At 49.9% G+C, this 23056-nt stretch overlaps 1 long non-coding RNA gene across 1 annotated transcript; it reads left to right on the forward strand.

Annotated features, from left to right (window-relative positions):
- Positions 1-4337: 4337 nt before the first annotated feature.
- On the forward strand, positions 4338-7864 carry LOC121657522. The gene is made up of 3 exons (XR_006013660.1): positions 4338-4416; positions 7269-7273; positions 7854-7864. It is a non-coding gene; the product is annotated as an uncharacterized LOC121657522 (long non-coding RNA).
- Positions 7865-23056: the final 15192 nt, after the last annotated feature.

Below are 23056 nucleotides of genomic sequence, written 5' to 3' on the forward strand. Positions count from 1 at the left end.
TCGTTTGCAGAGGCAGCCCTGCTGCCCAGCCCAGGCCTGCAGCGGGCAGAGCTCGGCCTTGGAACAGGAAAGCCTCGAGTGAACAGGGGGAGAAGAAAAATGATGAGGGACAATATCCCTGACGAGGCTGCAGATGGAGCGAGGGCTGTGCCAGGGCTGGGATTCTTCCATCCTCGAGCTCTGCAGCCAAACAGCTCCACTGACCCTTTGTCTGTCCCTCTGGGGTCGGGGGGATCGGGAAAGAGGTGCTGCAGGCCTGGCCTGAGGAAGGACATCATGGAAAACCTGCTGAGTGTACCTGGCCAGGTGCAGCTGTGCCCTGAGCCAGCCCCTCCCTGCCCTCCTGCAGGGGGATTCATCCTGCCCCACACACTGCCAGCTCCACCAATCCCACATCCTGCAGACCCTGCACTAACCCAAAGGGATGTTGTGCCTGACCCCACAGCTCCACAGCCTGGCTTGCCTCACCCACTGCTGGCCCTTTTTGACTCTGTTTTTGCCACTTTGGTGTGTCCACAGCCCTCTGCAGCTCTGCTCCAGTCCCCTGCACCCTTCCTGTTATCCTCAAGAAGAACATTTCTAGCAGGACTCTGGAAATCCCAGCCACAGAGACAGTGAATATTTCAAACTTGTCATGTTCAAAAGCTTTATGTCAAAAAAAAAAAAAAATCTAATTTAGTGCAGGGTTTGGTGACAAGCTCTGGTGACAAGGCCCAGTCTTTGCCAGGAAAACACTGATGAAGAAAAGCCTCTCCCCAAGTTCCCGAGAGCTCAGTGACTGCAGGCTCTTCCTCAAGGGAATGTCAGTCCCAGGTGAGAGCAGAGCTGTTACCATGACAGGGGTTTGATCTCCAGAGAAATCTTTGAGTCTGCCTTGAACACAAGTGATAATAAAATAAAACTTAACCTTTCCCACAGCAAAAGCCAAGTGGGTGCTTCTCAGAGCAGGGGCTGCTCCTGGCAGCTCTTGGCTCTACCGTTCTCTTTTTCTTTTTAATTAAGTGAAGTTGGGACAACGGGGACGCAATCCTTAACTCTTTCACCTCCCTTGGGGATTCAAATCACAGTTTTGGCAAGGCAGCACTAGGAAGGGTCACCAGCACCTCAAAATCCCCATTTTACCGCAGTGCCAGCCCTGTCCCAGCTCCCCCTGCCCTCCACCCACAGCTGCCACCCAAACAAAGCTGCACCCCGGGGCCAACCCCGAGTTCTGGCAGGACCCTCTGCCCTTCCTTTGTGCTCCTTCTCCTGTCAGAACAGTGACACTAACAAGCACACTCAGAGGGGGGCTGTGTGCCAATTAACCATCCCTCGTTAGCTTAATTAGGGGACACATGTTTTTAATCACAGCTAAGAATGGGGAGTGATGGAGGAATTGATTCAGAGCTGTGGAAAGCGCCGGTGCCAGTGCAGGGGATTTAATTTGGCAGCTGTGGCTAAAGGAAGCGCAAAGGTCTCAACTGGCTTTGGCTCCTGGGCTCGGGAGAGAGCTGGAGGAAACATCCTCATGGACAATATTTCACATCAACACCAGGGAGAGTCTACCCTGGGTTTACAGGACACTGAGAAATAGAAAACCAGCACCACAGGTTTAATCCTCGGACTGGCATCAGTCATTTCGCAGCACAAACGTGTCCTGCTGGAAGTCTCCCTCACCAGACACCTGAGCCAGAGCTGGTGTCAAAGGATCAAAGCAGCGACACCTGAACCAGATGCTCTGGAAAAGGAGCTGCAGCTCCCCTTGTTTTTTCCTCAGGGGATGTCCTGAGTCACAGCAGGAGATGGGGAAACACAGACCCTCCAAAAGGGCTCCATCACAAAAACTCAAGATGGGAAATTTCTGCCTCAAACCCATGGAAATCCTGACAACTCCGTGCCTCTCCATCTCCTGGATCAGCAGTTGTCATTCCCCCTTCATTGTAAGCCCAGCTTTCATTTAACAGCGTGACTGAACACATTCCCTTTGTCATCCCACCCTGACCTTGCCTTTGAGAGCTGGAACACCACGTTCTGAAGCATTTGCACAATGCAAGAAATGATGACATTTACCAGCAATCACAAATCCGGGAATGAAAGCCCCAAGGTCTCGGGCAGCGGGAACAGTATTTATGCAAGTGCTGAAATGAGTGGTTTCAGGCAACAAAAACAACCAAATTGAACAATCGGCAGCGGGGGCTCGACAAAAAGAGGTCACCTGTGATGGAGTTGGGTCAGCAGCTCTGAGCCTGCCCCCACACTGCCTCGGCAGCCTGGAGTCTGTAACCAAACACCACCTGATTTCATCCAGCCCTCTGCTCCACAGACCCCATCACTGCCTCGCTGCCGAGGAGATTAAACAGCTTCCCAAGTTTAAATCCACCTGGAAACCACTCACACCCCACGCCTCCATGGCCTGGCCTGTGTGTGGCGTTCCCACTCCCCACTAGAAGCTGGCACCGCTTACGGGACACTGGAAATGACTGTGCAGCTTTTGGGTAGGAGATGTTTAAGGACCAGCTTTGACCAAGCCTGCTCCAGCTCTGCAGTTTTAACCCCGCCACAAGCCCATTCCCATTCCAGACACTGAGCTGAGCAGTTCTGCTCTACAGAATCCACCCTTTTCATCCACCAGGCTCTGGAGAACCACGAGTTTGAACTCCTCCTGTGCCAGCCCCTCCAAAGCAGGTCCCTGTCAGGTTGCAGGCACCGTGTGGGTACCACAACAAACAAACCCTGGTGAATTCCAAATCATCTCAGAGCTGTTTGTCACAGGCTTGTGCTGACCTTGTTAAAGCCTTGTTGTCTTAACAAATTTGGAATGTGTCATCTGAAAGGAGAGCGAGCTCGCTGCTCACCAAACGTGTGCGAGGATAGATCTTGTTCCTCCCCTTAATTTGGGTTTTAATGTATTCTCCTTTTCCTCACCCAAACACAATAAACACGGTGGGGAGGTCAAGGTCAGGAGCAGATGTATTCTCTAAGCTGGTAAAGTGGAAATATTCAAGGAACGAAATCAGCAGAAGCCCAGCCAGCTCTAATGGCTTTCATCTGTTATGTTTGCCTTCCCTCACTGATCTAATGCCCGTGTTTTTGTAAGAGACGACTTCAACATAACTTTTTTTCCTTCCCAGATTTATGAGTAATATGCAGCAAATTGGGCAGATCACTCATGCAAACAGTAGCTCTCCAATTCTCAGCAACATTCATCTCCAATAAAAATGGCACGTGGAATTTTTTAGAAATGTCTCAGCCCTTGTGCAAGCCCAGCTATTGATTTCACTTTTAGAGGAGCAATTAGAAGATATATTTGTGATGTCAGTGCTGGTGTTAATGAAACATCTCTTTCCCTGCTCAGTATTCTGCTTATTTTCTTGGATGCAGAACCTGGAGGAAGTTAAAAATCGTGCTGCAGGATGGGCTGGTGAGGGATTACAAAAGACAAAGCAGTGTTCAATTCAGACCATGAGGTCAGGAAGTCAAGGGCCAAACGAGTCCATAAAAGCAGGTGAAGGACAAGCAATGCCCTGGGAGAAGCCACAGAAAATTATTCCTAATTTTGGGGCTTGAATGGCAGCTGAGTCTTCTGGGCAATACCAGGGATGATCAGTAGGATCCCAGGCTGAGGGGCTTGGGAAGGAGCTGAAGCTCACTGGGAAAAGGACGAAGTGAAATAGAATAATTCTTATGAAGAATGAAATTAGTTTAAATATTTATAGAATATGAAATAATTACTGAAAAGATTAAGAAGAAGAGGGAAATTGTTAAACAAATAAAATGTCTACAAACAAACATTTCTTGACGAAATAAAAGGATTATGGCAAAGCTTGCCTGTGGAAATTGATAAAAAGCCTTATTCCCAATTTTCCCTCGATCCGTTAAGAGCCAGCCATGTGGAGAAATTATTAGTAGCTGTAATATCTCAACCTGTATTTTTAATCAGTCATTCAAATTAATGCAAAGCAGATGGAATGGACCATATTTCCCTAAATCACACACATTAAAATATGTAACTGATGTTTTTGATCTTGGAACCTAAAATGTGCTGCAGCCACAGTCCCAAGTCCCGTGTTCACTACCCCAATGTCCCAAATCAGGGGCAGGTGCAGCAGGATCAGAGAAACACAAAATCCTAGAAGGGTTTAGGTGGGAAGTGACTTCAAGATCACTTAATTCCACCCCTGCCATGGGCAGGGACTCCTTCCACTGTCCCAGGGCGCTTCAAGCCCTGTCCAACCTGGCCCTGGGCACTGTCAGGGGTGGGGCAGCCACAGCTGCTCTGGGAAATCTGTGCCACTCATGGCACATCTGGAGTATCTCCTGTGATTATTAACAATCAGCAGTCACAGTCCAGAGCAGGGAAAATTTCTCCCCTGGAGGAGTGGTCAGGCTTTGGAGCAGGGTGCCCAGGGCAGTGGTGGAGTCACCATCCCTGGGAGTGTCCAGGAGATGGGTACAGGTGCCACTTTGGGCATGGTGGCATTTGGCCAAAGGTTGGACTGGTTGATCTTGGAGGTCTTTCCCACCCTTAACATTGCTGGGATTCTGTGCCATGGGTTCTGTGACATGCAGGCTCAGGGCTGCTGGGGAGGGATGTTTGCTGACGGTGTTGGAGCAGAGCCATCGATGCTCCCTACCCCACCACGGCCCCGTGTCCCACCCGCCGCTCCCCTGGGTGCTGCCCAGGCCCTGCAAGTGCTGGGTGCAAATTGGGTCCCTGTGCTGGGCACAAAGCCGGGGTCCCTGCAGCCCCAGAGCCAGCAGCAGCCCCGGGATGGCAGCGGGAGCAGATGGAGCACCAGGACAAACACGGCTCCTCGCACGGAGTCTGGCAGTGCCTGGGGAAGGCGTGAAGGGAGCGCTGAGGAAGGGGGAGCAGACAGCTGGCCCCGAGCACAGAGCTCCATCTCCCCCCACGCAGCCAGGCCAGCCCAGCCCAGCCTCCCCCTTCTGCTCCCTCCCCAGCCCTGGGAGTCTCAGCAGCTTCAAACACGAACGAGGGGTTCTGCAAACATTGGAGCAGGTGTGCACCCACCCTGCAGAGCAGGAGCTGCGGGACCAGGCCCTTTCCTCGGAAGGGGCAGTTCTGGGACATCCCCAGGGATGAGCTCACGGTTGGTCCTGCAAAAAGCCCCACTGCTGCAGCGGGGTCACCAAACATCAGCGACTCACCGTGAGCTGGGAGTCCCTTCAGAGAATCACGGAATGTCCTGAGTGGCGAAGGACCCACAGGATCATCCATCCCACTCCTGGCCCTGCACAGACAGCCCAAAGTCCCACCCTGCGCATCCCTGAGAGCATTGTCCAAACAGCCTTGGGGCCGTGACCATTCCCTGGGGAGCCTGGTCAGGGCCCCCCACCCCTTTTCCCTACACAAAGGGCTCAGACAAAGCTGTTGTATCTTCCCCTGATTCGTGGGATCGATGTGGAAAGTCAAAAGTGAACAATGGTCATTGTCACCCCATCTGGGGGAAGCACCCAAACTCATCCAGACCCCTTCATCTGAGGGTTTTATTTGGGAGCTTTGGACTAAAGGAGAGGGAGGTTATTTTTTCCTACATTTCCAAGCTATTTAATGATCAGAAACTCAAAATTTCCACTTCAAATGTTAATGGCTTTGCTTTCTGCTTTGCAGAAATTGCCATGTTGATACGCTAAATGGTGAGCGCTGAGTGATGAGAGATGAAGATGTGCTCTGCGAAAAAATGAACTGAGATGGGGAGGCTGCGCTAAAAAAAAATGAGTTTGAAGGAAAAAAATTAAGTCTCCAGTGAAAAACAGAATTAGACATGCCACAATATTTCCTGCTATTTCTATCAGAAAAGCCAGATAGACTCACAAATGGCTGAAAATTCACTGGAGATCTCTTTGCAAGGAAAGCCTTCTCAATGAAGACCGGTGTGTTTTTCAGCACAGTGCTGCTCTTTAAATTAAAACTCCACTGTTTCAATAGAATCTAATTCAGTATCTGTTATAATCTAAAGTATCCCTGATACTTACTTCAGGATCCTTTTCAGGGGAATCACTGCTCTTCTGCTTCACACCAAGTACAGATTTTTCCTCCCTACTGGAGTGGGTTTGGGTTTGTTGGTTGTGGCTCTGTTTGCATTAAGTCCTGCAAACAAACCCAAAGCTTTTTTCCCCTTTCAAGTCCATTTTGCTCCTTTTCACAGCTGCAAACCCCTCAGAGCAGCAGTGCTGCTGCTCCGGGTCAGGCTCCTCCAGAGCTGCCTTCCCTCCTTGTGCAAACCTCGTGCTTCATTTCCAAACATTTTCCTCCTGGCCAAACAATGGATTTTTTCCAGGTGAGTCCAGGGAGAGGCAGGCCCTGACAGCCGTGCAGGGTGTGATGAGAGAGGTTTGGTCAGTTTGGGTGTGCTGGGAACAGACCCCGGGATAAACCCCCCTGGTTAATCCCGCAGCCGCAAATTCCAGCCAGCAACGGGCACGGCCCCTCTGCTGGGATAAATCCACGGGCAGGGAGCCAGAGGAGCTGTGATAGTGAACACTGACTGAGAATCTGCTCTGCTGTTTCCAAATAAATAAAAAAACCCACCGACAGAAGGTTGGCTACGTGCGTGAGGGGAGGGAGCTTCGAGCAGATAAATCGGGAGGGAAGCGCGAGGTCTGCAGGGGTTTGTGATGGATTACGTTGCATGTTTGAACATAATACACATTAAGGCTGGAGACACTGATGCTTTGAATGGTGTGAAATTCCATCTAATGTGGGTTGTTTGCCTGACACAAACATGTTTAACACGAGATGGAACAAAGGCGAGAAAATCACAGCAGAGTTTCTGAGTGATGCTTGTAAAATTGTTTGCTCTTCCTCCCACCGCCCAATCTAAAGACGCTGCCTCTCTCCTCCAGCCCCACGCCTCTCCCCGCTCAGGAGTGGGTTAGTAAATAATTCAGAGCAAAAACAAGCACCAGAACTCGGCGCAATAAAAATGATGTCTCCATCCAGTGCCGAGGCGCCTCGTGCCACTTAAGTAAGACAGATGAGAGGATGCGCCGTACTCTGCTCAGAGAACGCAGGGACAGGGGTGGAAGCAGCCTGGAACGGGAGCACAGGGCGAGCTGGGGTGGGGGTGCTGGTACCCTGTTCCCTGACAAAGATGCAGGCAGAAGTAATTTAGTCTGGAATGACAGTTGGAAGGGAGAAGAAAAGTAAACACACGGGAGGGAGCTGAGGCTCATTAGCGGCCCAGCCACAGGATCTCATCGTTAATAACAATAAAGGGCCCGGCTGAAGCAGTGACTCAACAACAGCCCGGCCTCTGGGCCTCCAGGTTTAGTTACACATCATAACTGGCACTGCAGAGGGACGTGGGGTGAGCACTGGGGCAGGCAGGACTGGGATGAGGAATGGGTTCTCCACAGCCAGGGAGGAGCCAGGATCTCAGCAGGACAGCAGAGATGCTCATTGTGCATTGAGCCCCTTTTCTTTAGATTATTGCCCCAGCTCTGCAGTGCTGGGGTGTCTCTGTATGATTCATTTGTAGAAGGAGCTGCAAGTCCCAACAGCCAGAGATCACCCAGAACTAAAAGCTCCTTTGCAGTTAAGCCTCAGACCCAACGTGCTGCAATCCCGACAATGTCAACTCTCATCTCAGTGCCAAAATGGAAACTGAGCCGTTTAGGAGAGCTTTTCTTTGAATTTTGAGTGTCAACAATTTGGTTTCCAACATCCCTCAGACGCTGGCCTTCGGTATTTTGCTTTTGGAAATCAAACAAAGCCCAGCATCCCCAGAATGTCCCAGGCTGCCTTAAGGTTGGGGCACAATTTGTAAATATTGATTATGTGCTGGAGGCCCAATCTCACGAGGTGCTGAGTGCACACACAGCTCTCTGCTGCCCTTTGGACAGCTTCACAGAAAGCCACTTGATAAATGCACAACTCAGTTACTCCAGCAGGAGGAAGTGCCAAGTGCTGTTATTGTTCTGTCCCTTCAAACACAAGAGCAGATTTATTTGGAAAGCACACACATAGCGGAAGTTGCAAGGTAGAGGTAAGACATTAATTATGTCTCAGCATGAGAGCTCTGACACATTATGGGCAGACTAATTAAAGTCTTTAATTAAAATACATGGTCTTTGCAAAGCTCAGACTAGACATGGAGGGGCTTGCTCTAGGAAGGTTGGAAATCACGTTAGTGGAGGTACCCAAGACCAAAGAAAACTCAGAGTCTTCAGTTTGATCTGCATCAGATCATCAGGATCTTGGGACGGGAGTGGCTGATCCCAGAGCCTAAAGAAGACCCCAGTGCCTAAAGGGGCTACAAGAATTCTGGAGAGGGACTTCCCAAAAGGGCATGGACTGACAGGAAAAGGGGAATGGCTTAAACTGAAAGAGAGCATGTTTACTGGGTATCAAGAAGAAATTCTTCCCTGGGAGGGAGGTGAGGCCCTGGCACAGGGTGCCCAGAGAAGCTGTGGCTGCCCCTGGATCCCTGGCAGTGTCCAAGGCCAGGCTGGACACTGGGGCTGGGAGCAGCCTGGGACAGTGGAAGGAGTCCCTGTGTCACCAGGAAGGTGTCCCTGCCCAGGGACGTTAATGCTGCGTCGTCTTTTCCACAGAGATGCCGTTTGGAGGGCTCTGTTCACAATCCTGGAAAAGTGCCCCACCACAGATCCTAAACTCCAAACTGGGAAATGTTTCACTTTTTAATTAAAGCGAAGCTTCTGGTTTTCCCTTCTTTGTTCTGTACCAGAAAGCACAACATTTGGGTTGTAAAGACTAAGTCTCAATTTATGTTTTATCATGAGAACCTTGGCTTTCAGACTTTCTATAGGTTCAACTGAATCTTTTCAACTGAGTTATGGTTTCTATTTACATAAATTACCATATGAAACTTGTTAATATCTCCTGAATATCCTTTTTCATAGCACCATTAGACAAGGTTCTGTGCTTTTGTTTGGGACTCAGTGTCAGCAAATCGGAATTCATGGCTGTGATCAGTTAGGAACAGAACAAAATAATTTATTCCCTAACATACAGTCTGGGTGTCAAATAATCCGTCCTGAGAAATGCTGTCTGAAATCAGCAGAATTTTATCATGCAAATTACAGGAAGTGTCAGCGTTGGGAACAGCGGGAAGTTCCTGATCCGCTGCCATTTACACTTTAAATGAGCTCAGGCTTCCCTCAAGAAGGTGCAGGCCTGGAACGTGCCCTGGGCTCGGGGCTTTTTATAGACTCACCAATAGCGGGAAAGGGCAAGGAGAACTTCACCTGTTCAGAGGAGTTTGTTGTGGGATTTCATCTCTGATTCCCTGCTGGTGCAGTTCTCTATCAGTGAGGGAGGCAGCAGGACCTGCACCTCTCCAGTGGAGTGGATGAAAAGGTGCTTGGCTGGCTGTGAGTGTGTTATCCTGGAGCTGGGAGCTTGGGGAAGAGCCCCAACATCGTCCTGGTTCCAGGTGAGGGCTGGGAGTGCTGCAGGGTCTGGCCCTCAGCCTCACAGTGGCCCCAGCCATCATTTGGGAGCACCAGGGCTCTTCTGTGAGAGTTTCACCTTTGACTGAACCCTCTCCAGGTGACAACAGCCCCGTGAAAACGCTGCTGCTCTACCCCGAGAGCAGCTCTGGTGTTGATCCTGGCAGGTTTGTCAGGAACGGGCAGGTTCCCCTCTGATGCCCTGTGATGCCCTCTGATCGCTGTTCAGCTCCCGAGCGATGCTGGCACAGGCGGGCCCGGCCCTGCCGAGCCGCCCGGGCAGCTGTGGGGTGGGAACGGTGACACTGGCACCTGCCGGACCCACAGGACAGCCCAGCCTGGCGGCTCCGGCCGGGCCTTCCCAAAAAACACACGGAGGTATCGATGCACTGGAGATCAGTCCCACTGCTGATGCAGACCCAGAGGGAACTCCCCAGAACGATCAACACTTCAGCAGTGTCGTTCTCCCACCTGCAGCACCGGGGCAGGACAGCAAACCTGGCCTGCAGATGTTCAGTGGCAAGGGGAGGGGTTAGATTCCATCCAGAATGAGTGGGATTCCTCTCCGGACCATGGATCTGTGCCAGGAGGGCTCTGATGGGTTTGTGAGATCCACGTTAGTTCAGGCTCGGTCCTGCTCCTCTCCTGCAGGTCAGGAGCACCCAGGGGTTCAGAGGCTGCTCCGTGTTTTAAACCCACTGAACCTCATCCTCGCCTTCCAGCAATGAGGACTCCTCTGCTTCCAGGCCTCGTTTATGAGAAATGAGCTTTTCATGCATTATAGGTGGGGGTTGGTTTTTTTCCAGGGTTTTTTCTTCACTCAATAAAAGCACCTTCTTCCCAAACCAGGCCCCTTGGGAGAGCTGAGAGCCTGTTCCCATTTCTGCTGCTAGATGTTTTTCACTCCTTGTTAATCCCTTCCTCCTGATTTGCTGTTTCACCCTGCTTGCATTGGAACAGGGAGAGATGAAGATAAGGAAAACAGGCCAAAGTCCCTAAAACGGTGAGGGGATGAGCTCACCTGCCATCTGGAGCCTGTGGTCTTCCAAAGAGAAAACTCAAAAACTAATTAAAAATACTCTGTCATAAAGGCTGGGCTGCCAGTGGGACTGAGAATAAATTGGAGATCATTAGGCCTTCATTTCTCTGCAGCATCTTCCAGTAATTCTCATTTGCTGAACCAGGAAATGAAGCCAATCTCAGAGGGGGAGGCTGCAGCAGGTCATGGAGCCCTCTCCTCTCAGGATGGCTTTGCTGAGCTCCATCTGCCACCTCCAGCCAGGGGCACAGCTCCCCTCACTCCTCCTCCCCTCTGACCTGGGGAACAGTTCCAGTGGCAGTGCTGGGAAGGAGAAGTCCAGATCCCATCAGAAATCCCTGCTCAGCTTTGGGCTTCTCCAGAGCTCCTTTCCCTACTCACACTCATCAAAGTCCCTTCTCCAGCCTCTGATCTTCGACTCCAAGCTCCCCCACCTCCAGATGAGCAATCCCAGGAGCAAACCCCACCCCTGCCAGGCTCCTTCCTCTCAAAGACACAGCAGAGCCACATTTCAAGTGCCCTTTCAGTGACAAAATCCAAGACATTACCCACCGACAGCAAAACCTGGTGACCTTCAAGGCTGCTAAACGGAGTTATTTTTTTATTCTTCTCTCCCAGAAGCTATCCCAGCAGTAATTACTCTGTGCTGGAGGGTGCAGGGAGCTGCCCCACTGCCTGCTGAGGTCACCAGGTCCCTGTCACCACCCTGCCCATGGCAATCCAGGAAAGGCAATTCCTCCGCCAGGGCCCATCACTCCATTAATGAGCCCGTGAGCTAAAGGACAGCACTCCCCAGGATTTATAGACATTTCTTGGCTGCTTTGGGGGCTGTCAGCTCTAGGAATAATTTCCTTTTGCCAGACTGCAGGGGACTAAGGGACACATCCACCCTGCAGAAGGGGCTTGCTTTCCCTAAAGGGACTTCTCATGGGATTACAGTAAAAATCCCTCTTGATACTGAGCAGCTCATGACAGATGAGGCCCTGATTTTCCTGGCGTTTCTTTCCCTTTCCTGGTCCTTAAACAGCAGCTCCTGCTGCTCTGTGTGAGAAGGAATCAATCTATGGGAGGGAGAAGCTCTGAATCATCACGTGCACCACAAGCTCCTGGTGCCAGCAGCCACAACCCCATCAAAGCTCTTTGGAGAAGTGCTAATAGGAACTGGGGTTTTAAATTGATGACTCAGTCAGGATTATTCAAAGTGATGCACTCAAATTTGTTTTCCTCAGATGTTGAAGCCTCTCTGAGGGCTGTGGAGGCCCAGAACAAACACTGGAGATGAGAGAAGTGGAAATTCTGCGTGACTTTGCCACTTCACCTCTGGGAAGATTGTTTTTATCTACACACAAATGAACAGGACTTTCATTCCTGGGACCTTGCTGTGCTTTCAGAGTTTCTCGTGGTTTGTTTGTAATGCCATTCAGAGCTGGAGCTGCGCAGTTTTCTCCTCTCAGCTTCCATTAGCGCTGCCCTTGGCACTGAGGGAGCAGCGCCTGTCCCTGGAGCGTGGGGTGAATCGAGGACTGGGATCTGGAGCAAGCCAAATGACAGGGAATTCTTCTAAGTACAAATCTCATTCCTTTATGAATTCTTGCCATTTGGGGACTGCATTAATCCAGCCACCATTCCTCTGTAATTTATGTTCAGGCATAATCTTGAACATTGGAAAGAAGTGTTTTATTTTCAAAGGAAAGCGAGCGATTCATAAAACATTATATTTTGACATTTTCTGGAGAATATAAAGGGGCTCATTGCTCTGATTCAGGCCCTATTTGCATAAATTTTCCTTCACTCACCACAGGTAAATCATGGTTAAATATTGAAGCATTTATCACCTGTGTGTTTTCAAGCCAAACTCTGTATGAGCACAGGAGAGAGGGTGAGACTTTCTCAAGCACAGGCATCAAACTGCAAAATATAATTCCCCTGGGACTGTTTTCCCAAGGAAGGTCCCAAAGCAGAGATAGCAGGGCTGGAATTCTGCATGGATTCCATCTGCACAGGGCTGAACATCCCCCAGGACACTCCTGGAAATAAATACCAATAAAAAGAATATTTGGATGCTCAGTCACCCCCACACAGCCCCAGCCCTGCCTGCTGACCTGTTGTTATCCAAGTTTATGGCTCTGTAATGCTGAGACATTTAATTTGGCTGGGAATTACGGGCTGCATCCTCAGCTAATGGGAACCGAGGTGACTCCACAGCAGATGCTGACACGGGATCACATCTTGTTGCTCAAGTTCCTGTTCAGCAACTCTACAATATGTAAATGGTGGTTAATTAAAAATACATCTTTTGCACAATAGAAGCTCTCAGCCTTTCACAAGTGAAAACATGACAGAATAAAAAGTGTCTGTTCCTCTGTCCACTTCCATTTCCACCCCGAACTGTGGCTGGGGGCCAAATAAATAAGTGAAAAGGAGCAACGCTGCTGTTTGTCACATAACATCAAACATTTCCCTTTGTCTCATCCTCCCTTTTCCCTTCTGTTGTCCTAATAAATAAAATAACACTGTGGGGATTTGGATTTACAAACAAACCATGCCTGCAGTTGGCTGTGTCTCCTCGAGCAGCGAGGGAGGAAGGTTCTGCTCCTCAATAACCACGAGCACACAGAAAATGCATACAAATGATTGCAGCTGTCGCTAGCACGACTTAGGAGTAAATGCAGATGGCATGAAATAATATTCACAAACAGCTAATAGAATTTTAATGGCTGTAGAAAGAAAATAAAATGAAAGACACTGTATTTACTTGGGATATGAAGGGAATGCAGAGTGTGCCAGTGCAAGGAACGAGTCACTTTGGACCTTGCATTTTCCCACAGTCAGAAGTGGGCAAGGCCCTGTGGGTTTTATTTATGGGGAGTCTAAACAGCAATCAGAATCTGTGAAATGTTCAAGGGTGCATCTGCATAAAGTATGATGTTGGCATTATGCAAATGTCATGTATGATGAATGAAATGCATCAAATGTCTTGAGGACACCCAGATGTTAAAGCTACCGGGATGCCAGGAAACATGGAAGGAGGTGAAGAACATGATTTCTTCTTGAGTTAATTGATTCTCATGTTCCAGCATCACCTTCTAAACACTTCCAATCAAGAAGCAAGCTCCAGTCACAGTTCACTTGTTGCGGTTGTCTTTTTCAATCATCATTCTCAGCCTCCTTTTCCCAGCCCAGTCCAAGAACCACCCCAGTCCTTAATGGATAAACGAGATCCGTTCCTCACACACATTCCAGTGTGAGTGCTCACTGCCTAACAGCTACATTTGGAGCTCTGCTTTCCTCACATTTTTGTTCTGTGGCCAAGGAAATGGGCAGCAGGGCCCTGCTCCAGCTCCCTGCAAGGGGCAGTGGGAGCTCTGTGGATGGAGGAATTCCAGTCCTGGCACGACACAACGGCCCCGAAAGCACCGGGCAGATGGGGCTTTGCAGGGTGGCTCCTCCTTGTGGGCTTAGAAGTAGAGATCATAAAGATCCATATGTGCTGAGCGGGGAAATTTATGGCAGAGTAAAAGCCTGTCCTATTAAAAGGATCAGAAGCTGTGCCTTTGACTTAATTTGGCTGTTATTTCATGCCCTGCACTGAGCACATCCAACCCCCTCACCTTGAACTCTGTTATATTTCGTTATGTTTTCACTGTACAGACAAAATAAAAATACCCTCAGCCTTTCCTCACAAGGAGCTGAGGGCCTCACCCTGATGTCCCAGAGGTGGAGGGAATTATCTCCTCGATGCAGCTCGTGGTGCAAATGAACTCCCAGACAAAAGTGGTTCATCTCTTGTACCCCACACGAGGCCAAGCAGCAGAACCAGAGGCTGTTCAGGGGAAGGACAAGGGCTCATCAAGGCTTTGCTGAGGAGGATGAATGAATAGCTGCTGATTATCACACAGATTAGAGAGATTTTCTGCTGCTCTCCCTTGTCTCTGGGGCAAAGGGACAGCAGCCATATTGCTATCCTCCTGCTGCTGAAGAAAACAAGAAGATTTATTGGAATGAACAGGGCCTGTCGGTGCAGTTTTCCATATGGCAGAGGAGGAGGAGGCTGCAGCAGGTGGGTCCCAGAGCAGATGTTGAGGATTCACACACAGCCAGGACCTGGCTCAGCCTGTCTCTGCTAAAATCCTGAACGTGCCAGCAGTGGGAGCGATCCCTCTTTGACCCAGAGAGGAAAGATTTGGGGTAAAATGCCTAAAAGCATTTAAGGAACTGACAAAGCAAATCTGTGATTTGTTCTTTTCTGGGCCCAGCAGCTCTTCCTTGGAGGGGCTGCAGCTACACCTGCCCAGGGTGGAATCCAGCCTGGTACCTCTGCAGAGCATCCCAGCATGGCCTGGGTTGGAAGGGACCCCAAAGATCATCCAGTCCCTCCCTGTGCCATGGATTCTGACAGGATTGCAGCTGCATCACTCGGGGATGTGCTACCCAAAGTTATTTACCTGTTAACTGGGGCCTCGAATACAACTGAGCAAGCTCATAATGAAGTTGGGAATGTAAACCTCAGTTAACTTCAGTGGTGCTGATCTTATTGATATGGCAAATCAGGAACTGTCTGGCAATGACAGATTAAAGCTGATATAAATAATTTTACTATTGAGCACATCATTTGATGTTGTAAAAATGGGATTGTGAGAGCCAGTTCGAACGATGAGTATTGAATCTGCTCTTGGTGATGGATCGCTTTTAAATGCACCAAACTTGCCCACCAGCTGAAATTCATAATAATTCTTGGAAATGTCCCCATTAAAGGAGCACTCACACATAAATACACATTTTTGTCTGACAGGAGAAGTATTCTACTTTAAATATCAATGTACATCCTCATACCTGCTCCTCAGGGTGGCTTTGGGGAGGGCTGGGGGTGCTCCTGTCCCTCAGAGCTCACAGAGGTCACACCCAGCTGGGTCCCTCTCAGCCCTGGTGCAGCCTGAGACCCCTGAAAAGCCTGTCAGGACCCTGCAATCCATATGGAAGAGAAAAGCCAGGAATATCATTTTTCTTGCACGAGGCACTCTCAGACAAAGTGATTAAAGCTCCATCAGTCATTTGCTGCAATAGGAATGCTGCCTGTGGAGGGGATCAATAGCTGCTGCTTTATACCAAACCCCAAATTCCCGGGCTCTGCTTGCCGGATTTTTGGCAGTGAGGGGCTGTTATCCAATGGCAGCACTCAATTCCATTGACAGCTGCTCTTAAACGTTATGGATTCCCAAAGAGTTCATGCAGATCCAGGTTATAGCTGTCACTGGAGCGCCGCTCCAGCCTCCCTGGGAGCACTCGTGGTTGGGAGTGAAGTGAGCACGGAGCTGCACATCCGGAGCTGGCTCCTCACAGCCTCTGTTGTTGTTGTTCCTCTGCAAAAACACCAACGCAGGCTCCAGGAGTGGAGCCAGAGGGGCAGAGGGACCTGCACGGATGGTCCAGGTAGGGCTGGGTGCTCCCACACCAGCCTGGCTCAGTCTCCCCAGCCGCAGGGTGGGAGGATGGCACTCTCCCACTGTGTTTGGGATGAATCCCAGACTGGTTTGGGTTGGAAAAGACCTTAAATTGCCCACAGCCCCTCCTTGAGCACTTCCTGAGCTCCCGTGGGCTCTGATGGAGCCTGACCTCTCCTCATGGGACAGGGGGACACAGCCAAAGGGACCTCCCTGCTCAGGAGCCAGCTCTGGTATCAAACCTCAACATTCCTGACTTAATTTCAGCCCATATTTCCTCGCTCCTGTTCAGCACTTGCATTTTATTTGTCATTAATAACACAAAGGAGGAAATATAGTGGCAATAAGATAAGAGCACATGAAATTGTTCTTCCTTTGACTCGGGACTTCCTCGCTCTTGGCTGATTTGTGGTGCAGCTCCCTCCAAGTATTTCATGGGTGTGAGGCTGAATTTATGCTGCACTGAGGCAGGGCAGTGCTGAGAATGCCTCTCCTTCCCTCTCCTCCTCCCAGGGCATGAATCTTCCACCTCCCTGATGCCTCAGATATTAAACACATTATTCTGCCTTGATTGAATACTGGGGAAATTAAATTTCTGCAGTGCCTTACTCCTCTCTGATGGAGCTGAGCAGGGAATCTGCACCCAGGAAAGGAGAAAGGAAAGGGGGAAAGAAGATAGGCTCAAGCACTGAGCTAATGAGTGCCCATTTTCATCCCCATTAGCAGTTTTAGGCCAGAGATGAGAGATTTTAGCTTCAGTGGTGCAAATTCCAACATCTGCTCCATCACAGCCGCGTTGACAGGTGTGGTCTCCTGTTCAGCCCTGCTGGGGAGCTGCCAGATGGACTGGAGCAGTAAATAAAGGGTAAATCCCACTGGCAGTGGCAAGGGGCTTCTGAACTTTTCCTTTGTTTTCCCTCATTTGATTTCACATCTCCAGACTCTGTAGCACTCTCTCAACAGCATTTAGCGAGGACTCTCCTTCTCTTTAATCCTTTCTCTTATCTCCCTGGGGAAGATGAAAGCTAAATGATGTTAATCTGCTAAATATTTCTGATCACTGAGAGCGCAATAGAAATTACCACCCTGACTGGGAATTAATTGCAAAATCAAATGGGCTTGGAGAGGGATGTCAGCACCTGAACATCCTTTCTTCTCACACAGCAAAGGACAGCTCTGGAATTCAGGGTAAAATCTCCAAGAAACTGAGCGTAAGATGGTTGGGCGATCACAGCTTTAATGATTGGAAAGCGTGGGTGCTCACAAAGTTCAGTTGTACCAAGAATAAAGAAACTCTGGTACCACTCCTGCACCTGCCAGAAACACAAAACTTCACCCTGAAAGGAAAGATCCCAAGCCACCAGAGCCAGTAGGGAGAACCCCATTTCTCCTGGGTGCTTTCACTCGGGGCTGAGCACACGGGATAAAAAACAGCAGGATCGGGGCTGACCCGCTCTGATGGACTCACACAAACAGAGGGGCTCACACAGGGAAATGACAGAGCCAGGAAAAGCCTGCAGCACGTTTCCACTCCAGAGCCTTTTCTCTCCCTGTTCCCAGTGCCTGCCAGGGCCTGGCGAGCCCGTGGAGCTGGGATTTCTCTGCACGGGCTGGTGACAGTGAGTGGTGCTCAAAACTATTTAGGGAGGCAGTGCCTTCGCAGCCATCAGCCTCTCCAGGCTGAGGAGCAGCTTTCCAGGGCAAAACTCTTCAAACACAGAACTTCCATGAGAAATTCTGTAATATTTGGCTTTAAAATATTAATTTGGGGAATAGGGAGGGGGGTTAATGAATTTCACACTCACAAAGCGTTATCAGATTTTGGTGCCATCTGCTTCTGTTCAAGACAGTTTCCAAGGCGGTTTTGCTGTGCTGGTGAGAGACCACGGACAAGGGAGAGGAGCAACCTCCATGCTTGGCCTCCCAGGGCAGCCTGGCTCAACCCTCCCAGTCTGACACTGAATATATGTGCAGCCAATTTAGAAATAGCAGCAGCTTTTAACTGCTTTGGTGAAGGAAAGGGGGAATGGGAATAATATCAGAAAAAAAAAATGGTACATCATGTGGCAGAACAGATTCCCACTCTCACAAAGATTATTTTGCACTTGTTCTGTGCTGTATTCATTTTCTCTCTTCTAATCCTAAAACATAACGAATTAATAGAGGAATTGCTTCACCCACCAAGGCAACAGAACCAGCAAAATCCTCCCACCAACATAAGGCAGGAAGGAGGAGGCACATAAGGCAAGTTACTGCACATTTTGGAGGGAAGGAAGGAGAGCAGAACTGCTCTTATCAGAGACCCCCCAGGCCAGCAGCAGCGGCTGTGAGGCACTGCTGGTACAAAGCCCTGCACGCTCGGCCCAGCCACTGATCTGCACCAAAAGGCAGAGCTGCTCTTTGAGCAGGAAAAAGCCCCAGCTCAGGGGAGTCGTTTTCTGAATGGGAGGAATTGCAAGGGAGCACTCCAGGCATCTCCAGAGCAAATCCCCCCTGCCCCGGCAGCCCTGGGGGTGTGACAGGATCTCAGCTCGGCAGGGGTTAAAGCCCTTTGGAGAGACACAGGGATGGCACCTCCAAGCCCCCTGTACTGGGATGACGCTGGAATGTTGGAGCCCTCTGGGCTGGCAGAGCTTTTGCCTGTTTCCCTGCAGGTAGAGCTGACAGATGGTGACATCACACCCCACGCTTTGTCTGTGGCTGATTGTTGGGGCAGTTTGGCTCTGGTCACTCTGTACCCAACATTTGGGGCCCTGTCAGGGTCTGTCCCAGCTCTGCATCCACTTTTTACTACAGGCAAGTTCCACAGATCCAACTAAAGGGCAGCCAGAGACATAAACGTATCCAAATTAACTATTTCTTACTTCAAATGTCTCTCAAAGGACCCTGCCTGACCGCTCACCCTTCCTTCAGTCCCCAGAAACCTGACCCTTGAGGCTGTGGAGCTGCTCCAAGTGCCAGTGGGGCCCAGTATACCCAGTCCAAGAAGGAAAACAGAATTCCTTGCCCAAGACAGCTCAGAGCCTGAGGGATTTTGCCAAAAACAGAGCCTTGACTGGTGCAAAAGGACCACACAAGGAACTCTGCACTGGTGGGGTGCAATGTCACATCCTTTGTGTGTTTTTGGGAAGTGAGAGCGTCCATTTCTGGAGCAGCTGGGAAAGAAGCAACAGCTCTGCAGAGATTTGCTTGAAATATTGTGCACGAGGATTTCACAGAGAGCTTTGTGCTGTTGACCCCAGGTGGTACATCCATAACTCCTGCAGCACAGAGTGCACACAAACCTTATCTGGACACATTAAAGAAAGCTGCTTGACATTGAAAATCAAATTGATTTCTTGCCAAGATTTCACAAGGGCATGTGTGACAGCAAATGACATGCTTAAGCCTTGCAAGAAGAAAATAAACATGTCCAATGCAAAAGCCATCAGTTTCTGTGCCAGCTTGAATTATGCACATCTGTAGTGATTTGACACCCAGCTTGCTTGGCAGCACAGGCTGAGTGTGCGTTGCCACAAGCTGAAAGAGATAAATAGGGTAGAACAGAGCTCTCTGCCTTACATAAGGCTGCAGAGAAAGCAGGTTTAAGGAAATAGTGTCCACTCTCCTGTTCCCTCACTTTGCTGTTCGATAACAGCTCCTTGGAGAGCTCTGCTGCTGCCCCTGCACTTCATTGTGTAGCTCCTCCTCCTGTGCTGCTGAACAATTACCTCCGGAGCAGCGCTCACTTTCTGCTTTCCTGTAGCTGGGGTAGAGCTCCAAATCAGGCAGAACCAGCCTTTTATCCCCAAACCCAGGAATTTAGTGTTTGAGGCTCTTTGATGGGCAGGATACCCAAAGTTCATTCCCTGCCTCTGAACCAGGCACTGGACATCCCCAGGGACACTGGACACCGCCCACACCAAACTCTGGGGATTTGGGGTCCCTCTCGCCTGTCCATTCCCTGGAAATCCCTGCTCCCGTGTGAAATGAGGTCAGCTGTCCGAGCTCCAGCCTCGGAGCAGAAGCCATGGAAGCAGAACTGCCTGTGATGCCCTGCTGGGTGTCTCCAGGTTGCTCTGAGGTCACTTCTCTTGGAATTATTTGTCAAATCCGAGCTGAGACCCTTCCGGCCAAGCACCCAGGAGTGGGTGTCACCCATACTGGGACCAGTGCCCTCTGGGGTGCCATAACAAACCCCATCTCAGCACCCGGGGAGCAGAACCAAATGTTTTGACTCCCCAAGTGCTCCCACCCCAGAGATTGATGGCAGAGCCGCCTCCCGCCGGCCCTCTGCCATATTAACATAAAGTTTCTATTGCACAGCAGTTTGATCCATTTGTGTTTATTTAACTCCTGTGTTCTGACAGAAGAAGATGGAGAATCTGCATAATTAATAATGACCCAAGCAATCTCCCTTAATGCCTGCTCTGAACCCCTGACTGTCCCTGTAACTGATGCCATCCATAACGGTGGCAGACAGGGAACAGGCTCCTTCAGGCTGCTGAGGCATTATTCCCCTGGGATCAGCAAGGGCTGCTTTTCAGCTCCAGCCATTAGCTGGAATTGCTCAGGTAATTCATAAAACTTCTTTTCCTTTGCACAAAGGGAGCACAGAGGCAGGCCTGCAGCAGAAAGCTGGGCATGAGGATTAATTTCTTCCACATATTTACATATATTTATATATTTATGTATTGCCACAGTGCTCCTGGCTTGAGCAGGCCTTTGGGTGCAGGATGCTGGCTTTGGGCAGCCCAGGTCATGGACACCTTTGTGTCACCTCTGCCACCTCTGCTCCAAGCTGAGAGGCTGCCCAAAAGCAAAACTCTGTGGGACAGGCAGGAGTGGTCCTGAGCCAGCCCCAAATCTGAGCATCCACAGCCCCTGGCCACAGGGCCCGCTGGAGAGAGGCCTGGGAGGCGTGGGGCTCTCAGCAGGCAAAGGCTTTGTTTCCTGCAAGGAAGTAAACTTGTAACTCCCGCTATCAGAACAATGCTCCTTGCCAAATCAGATGAAATGCTTGTAACAGGGGCTAATCAGATTCTACATTAATGAGAGAAAATATGAAGCTAATCAACACCCAGGCAGGTCTCTAGGCTGCAGGCCTATTAAACTTCATAAAAAATTAATGACTGAAAGAGCAAAATGGTTTGTAAGGGGTCTCCAGTGGCACTGGCAGCTCTGGAGCCCCCTTCCCCTCTCGTTACTTGGCATTAGCCTCACCCCAGCCCAGCACTGGCCCTGCCACCAGCCCCTGCCCAGCCCTCGCTGCTCTGCCCCAGGACAGTCCTGGTGGATCCCTCCCTCCTCACACCTCCTGCCCCACTTCCCCGGTGGCTTTTCCATTGGAATCAAGGACATTTGTACCCCATCACTCCTTGGATAGTGTTGGGAGGGACCTTAAAGCCCATCCAGTGCCACCCCCTACCATGGCAGGGCCACCTTCCACCATCCCAGGGTGCTCCAGCCCCATCCAGCCTGGCCTTGGACACTTCCAGGGATGAACAGGGGAATTTTTTATGATTTCCACAAGCTGGATCTGCAGACTCCCATTGGAGCTGCTCCATTCCCACTGGAACTCAGTCCCAGAGCTGCCAGTTTTCTGTGCCACCTCCAGCAGGTTGTGAATCACTAATAAATGCAAAAATGAAAATCATAATACAACAAACTGTGCAAGAATGGAAACAAGGAAGGTTCCTCTACCTTGCATCTGTTGAACATAAAAGAAGCCTCTGCTGATTTGGGCTGTTCCAGCCAAATTTAAAGCAGACAGGCTCAACCTGCCCGGTCCAGTCCCTTTTCTCACAAGCATTGTTCAGCTCTCACGTAATTGCAAGGTTGTGCACAACAGATCACTTTAAATGATCCTCTGTTTTCGGTGTTGTGGAGGGAAAACAATCATTTCTTGGATTTTTTGGCTGAGAAAATAAAAGACCATTAGAGCAAATCTTCAATATTTAATGCACTATGGAAATGAGATGTTTAAGTACATATCTGGTTCAGTGCAAGAGAAGGAGAGGAGGCGCATTCGAAGTGTGAGAAAGACATCTGGAGGATTCAGTAATCACTGTTTCAGCACATGGCTCTCAGCAGACCCCGAGGTTTGGATCTGAAATCTCCCCATGCCTCAGTGGCTGGCAGGGGAGCAGTCCTGGGCCTGTTTAGAGCCTGTGCAGCTGGATGAAGCCCCCCTGGTTCGTTAATCAGGTTACAGGACTGCCATTCCTGTCCTCAGCATCGAGAGCTTTCATTTCCCCCCATGTGGGGCTGCAGCCCTTTCGTGGGAGCTCATTGCCAGCAATGAACCTGCCTGGAGGGAGGGAACCCCAGGGCTAATCAAGGCTTAATCTCTGCACGGGGCATGGGCACGAGGCCCCGCTCTCTGCTGCCCTGGACGTGGAGAAATCCTTCCCCCTGCACAGAGAAATGTCTGCGTGTCCCTTTGGGGTGGCAGCAGCTGAGATCAGTTCTGGGCTCACAGCGAGATGCAGAGCGAGGCAAAGAGGGTTTTGTCTGACCCAAAACCCCACAAACCTGCTCCAGGAGCAGAGAGTAAGCTCAGATTATTCTGGCAGTTGAGCTGTGGGATCCAGGCCGTGTTCCTACAGGTTTATTCAGACAAACAAGCTGTGGGTGCAGTCTCAGAAGTGCCTGGGTAAGGTGTAACCCCAGCTGGAATGATGGATTCACTCTTTCTCTCCCTTCCCCTAAAGGATTTGAGACAGATTCTCACCTGGCAAAGGAGTGCTCAACTACACACTGGAGATTTTGGGAGTCCAGAGAGTTGAATTTCGCAGATGAAAGGAAGGAGCTTCTGTAGGTCAACGGCAAAGACAGATCTAAAATTCATCTTTCCTGACTAACAGCTCAAAGTGCCTCTGTTTAAAAAAACATGCAGCCCTTTGGAGATGCAGCTTTACCTCTCTCAGACCTCGCTCCTACAGAAGATAAACCCGAGATGAAAAATTTATTGGAATGCAAACTGTGCAGGTAAAGTGCTGGCTGCGCCTGCAAAGCAATAAAACGGCTCTGAATGTCTGCATCCCCTGCTCCTGCTCCCTCAAACAAAATCCCTGCGATGTTCAGCAGCCATCAGTCCAACCCACCTGGACCTGATGGCCCCAAGCTCTGCAGAACAACTTGAAAAGAAAAAATCTTGATTTTTCTTTAATGTTTGATGCAT

This window comes from Corvus kubaryi, unplaced genomic scaffold, assembly GCF_017639235.1.
Source record: "Corvus kubaryi isolate FWS band 111438036 unplaced genomic scaffold, C.kubaryi_AGA036_p1.0 split1-37355, whole genome shotgun sequence".
Classification (NCBI taxonomy): Eukaryota; Metazoa; Chordata; class Aves; order Passeriformes; family Corvidae; genus Corvus; species Corvus kubaryi.